Genomic DNA, 4,310 nt, shown 5'->3' with positions numbered 1-4,310 from the left:
TAATGATTTCCCCCCTGCAGGTAACCTAGATTTTTCCTTTAGCTACTTTCAATATTTTTTCTCAGTCATTAGTTCTCAGCAGTTTAATTATGATTGGCCTTGAGGTGGCTTTGTGTGTTTATGTTGCCTAGTGTTTATTGCAATTCTTTTTTTTTTAAGATTTTATTCATTTATTTATTTGAGAGGGAGAGAGAGAGTGAGAGAGAGAGAGAGAACACCAGCCGGGGGTGGGGAGAGGCAGAGGGAGAAGCAGGTCCCCACCAAGCAGGGAGCCTGATGCTGGCTCGATCCCAGGGTCCTGGGATCATGACCTGAGCCAAAGGTAGAGCTTAACTGACTAAGCCACCCAGGGCCCCATTTATTGCAATTCCTTGAAAACTTTGGGCCACTGTTTCTTCAATGATTTCTCTTTTTTCTCTCTTATTGTGGCATTCTAATCACACATAGGTGACTTAAATATCCCATAGATCAATGGGGTGTTGTTCAGTTATTTTCCAACTTTTATTTCATTGTTTGCTTTTGTTTGATATTTTCAAGATCTATCTTCAAAGTCACTTCGAGTTTACTTCTAGAGGTTTAGTCTGCTGTCAAATCCAGCCAAAAAATTTTTCACTTTAGATGATGTATGTTTTAACAGTAGAACTTCCATTCAGTTAATTTTTATAGTTTCCATATCTTTAATAAGGTTCCCTATTTATCCCCAATTCATATTTATTGGTCACATTTTCCTGATTTTCTACATTCTGTAATTTTTGTTTTTGCATGTTAGATATGAAGAATGCCTAATGTTGAGTATCTCTATTTTATTACCTTATGTAATAAAGTGATGAGTTTGGTTCTTATGGGCAGTTCATTTACTTATTAAAAACAATCAAAATACTTATTAAAATCCTGTTTTTCAATGGTGTTAGGGCAGTTCTAGAATTGCCTTTATTTTAGATCTAGAGTTCCTCTTCTCTAATAGTATAATATTTGGGGGATATTACTCAAAATCCGTCATGCAGAAGTGTTCTCTCCATGCTGGCTGGTTTGCACACAAATATTTTTCATCTTTTCATGAGGCCTAACAGTTATCCAGCTCCATTTCAGTAGATTTTCTTTCCTTTTTTTAATTTAATTTTTTTCATGGTTTTGTGAAGTTTTATCCTGCCTATCTGTACTTAGAATCAGTTAAAGATTAGCCAGAGCTTTATATAGATTCCATACAGATTTCCAGGTTTCTGGATCTCTTTCTCTGGGTATCCTGTCTTTCTGGTACTTTTTTTGACAAGTCAGTTCTCCTCAGTAGCTTCAAACTCCCATTCCTGTCTCCACAGATCAGCAAGGCCTCTGTGCTCCCATCTCTGAACCACATCTGTACAATGGGTCATCAGACTAGTGGATTTGTTAGTGAGGAAGAGATTGTTGGCCTTCGAAAAAAAATAGTTTTAGCACAGGTGTCAGGATAATTCTTTTTCAGATTCATAGGTTTGAAGGGGATGGGAAATAATTGTTATTGAAACTATCACTTCATGTTCCCATGGTTGACTCTTCAAAATGTAAGAGCGATGGATGTTGTTAGTTTGCTAGAATCAGCAGAATAACCAACCACAAAGCTGGTTCTGAAGATCATAGTATCCAAAATAACAATAGGACAAAGAATCATTAACACCTAGGTGGAGGCACAGAAAACTCTTATAATGTTATTTTATTTTACTCCTAGTATTTTGTTGAAGTAATGCTCATATATTTAATGCAAGATTTTGTGGACTTTATAACTCTATTTGTTCTCACTGGGCTATGAAAATCTGCCTTTTTGACTTTTCATCCTATATTTCATTAAAGGGCTTATCTAAGAGTCCTTTAATATTCCAATAGTATGGATTTCTTTTTCAAATTAAAGGTTATTTTGTACTTTGCTGATTTCCATGACTAAAATTGTGAAACAATAAATAATATAGTGGTTACCTAAATGAAGAAGGCAGCTGTCTAGGTCTATTTAAGCTAAATATAAAGAGCATAAGTAATTAGAGGGCTAATATTATTTACCAGCATTATATAGTATAGTACTGTACAGTAGAGAGAGTATAAAATATAACTCAACAAAAGCAGTGGACTATACGATCCATCTGTCTTCTGTGTTATCATTATTATTCAAAAGAAGCAAGAGGGAGTTCCTGCAAGATAGTTCATAATCCAAACACTTCTGGTACTCTATAATTTTGTAGATCTTTTTCAATATAAATCAAATCTACCGTGCAGATAAAATCAAATTGAGGAAAGAAAATGTAACAGACAATAAGTTGAGAGGAGAAACTTACAGTTTGAAGTGGTACTTTATAAACGTGAGGGCTGAAAATCAAGAAGATAAACCAATTCTTAAATAGTTTCTCTGCTGCCCTGACACCCCCAGAGCATATGTGTCCTCAGGACTCACTGACGTCTTTGGAAATGGTTGAGTGGTTTGTACATACCCTGCTCTACAGCTGGGTCATCACTTGAATGATATGGTAAAGTGGATTGGTCTTTGTTTCTGTAAGTGGTTTGGCCTTGGTAAAAAATAGTTAATGCTGCACAATCTTAGATTATTGTAACCTGATGTCTGCTACACTTATCTCTGACCTGCTTTATACAACGGCTTTGTCCTGATGATAGCTTGTGTTCTACATAGATGGCTGGCTTTGATTGCATGTTGATTCTCAATGTAACCCACTGTTGATGATAATTAATAACTTGCTTGCCTTTACTTAGGAATAGAATGCTGATAATGTCAGAAATGGAGAAAAACCTGGCAGAGTCTATCATTAAAAAAATTTTATTGGAGGAAGTCTGGGAATTCAAGTGTTCTTATCAACAGGAAAAGTGAATGGATTTTTTATAGAAAATAAATGCAGAGGAAAATAATCAAGAAAGTATAGTAAATCAAATTTCTTTATTTCCTTTCTCATTCTTTCTACCCCATTTTTCTTGAATGTTGGAGCTAGGTGCTTGCTTTTTTTTTTTTTTGAGAGAAAAAGCAAGAGAACATGGGGGTGAGCAGGAGAGAATGGGCAGAGGGAGAGCCAGAGAGAGAATCTTAAGCAGGCTCTACACCCAGCATGGAGCCCGACGTGGGGCTCAATCTCATGACCATGAGATCGTGACCTGAGCTGAAATCAAGAGCCAGCAGCGTAACAGCCTGACTCGCCCAGGCACCCCAGTGCCTGCCCATTTTTATAGGTTGGTACATGTATTCATTTATTTGATCAAAAATTCGATAATGAATGTTTTACAACTCAATTAAATTCTTGTAACATGCCAGAATCTGTGCTGTGTCTTAGTGTTCTTGCCGTGGTTGCCACTGTTGAAAAAAAAGTAAAGAGAATTGTGAAGGGAAAGAAAAAGAAACAGAAAAAAAAGCATAGAAAAATATAAACTATTCCTAATAAGTAGGTGCTTGTGCCTGCCATTAACAAGGCAAAATGAGGGGCGCCTGGGTGGCACCGCGGTTAAGCGTCTGCCTTTGGCTCAGGGCGTGATCCCGGCGTTATGGGATGGAGCCCCACATCAGGCTCCTCCGCTATGAGCCTGCTTCTTCCTCTCCCACTCCCCCTGCTTGTGTTCCCTCTCTCGCTGGCTGTCTCTATCTCTGTCAAATAAATAAATAAAATCTTTAAAAAAAAAAAAAAACAAGGCAAAATGAAAGATTTTTGCTTGAACATTTGGGTTTTGATAATAAAATCATATGGTAAGAATCAAAGGAGTCCACTTTTCAAATTCTTTGTAAAGTCTAAGAATAAATATAAACCATTAAATTTAAAACATACTGAAGTTTTGAAGGTAGACTGACTTTTGTAGGAAGAAGTTTCATTAACATTATCAGAGGATACCCCAGTTGTTCAGTGGTCATTGAAAATACACATGCTTTTTTTAAAGATTTTATTTATTCATTCAACAGAGAGAGAGAGAGACAGCCAGCGAGAGAGGGAACACAAGCAGGGGGAGTGGGAGAGGAAGAAGCAGGCTCCCAGTGGAGGAGCCTGATGCGGGGCTCGATCCCAGAACGCTGGGATCACGCCCTGAGCCGAAGGCAGACGCTTAACGACTGAGCCACCCAAGCGCCCCACATTTTTTTTTTTTTAATGAGAAAATTCAATTGCCGAAACAATGTCCACTGTCAAGAAGGAATGGTGTTGTGATGCCATGGAAATAAAGCATCATTCAATGTCTTAAGTATAACTTTGAGGGGCGCCTGGGTGGCTGAATCCGTTAAGCATCTGACTCTTGGTTTTGGCTCAGGTCATGATTCCATGGCCTGGGATCAAACCTCGAGATCTAAGCTCAACTCGGAG

Source organism: Ursus arctos, unplaced genomic scaffold (genome assembly GCF_023065955.2).
Source record: "Ursus arctos isolate Adak ecotype North America unplaced genomic scaffold, UrsArc2.0 scaffold_4, whole genome shotgun sequence".
Taxonomy (NCBI): Eukaryota; Metazoa; Chordata; class Mammalia; order Carnivora; family Ursidae; genus Ursus; species Ursus arctos.
Note: the sequence above shows the minus strand (reverse complement) of the source record.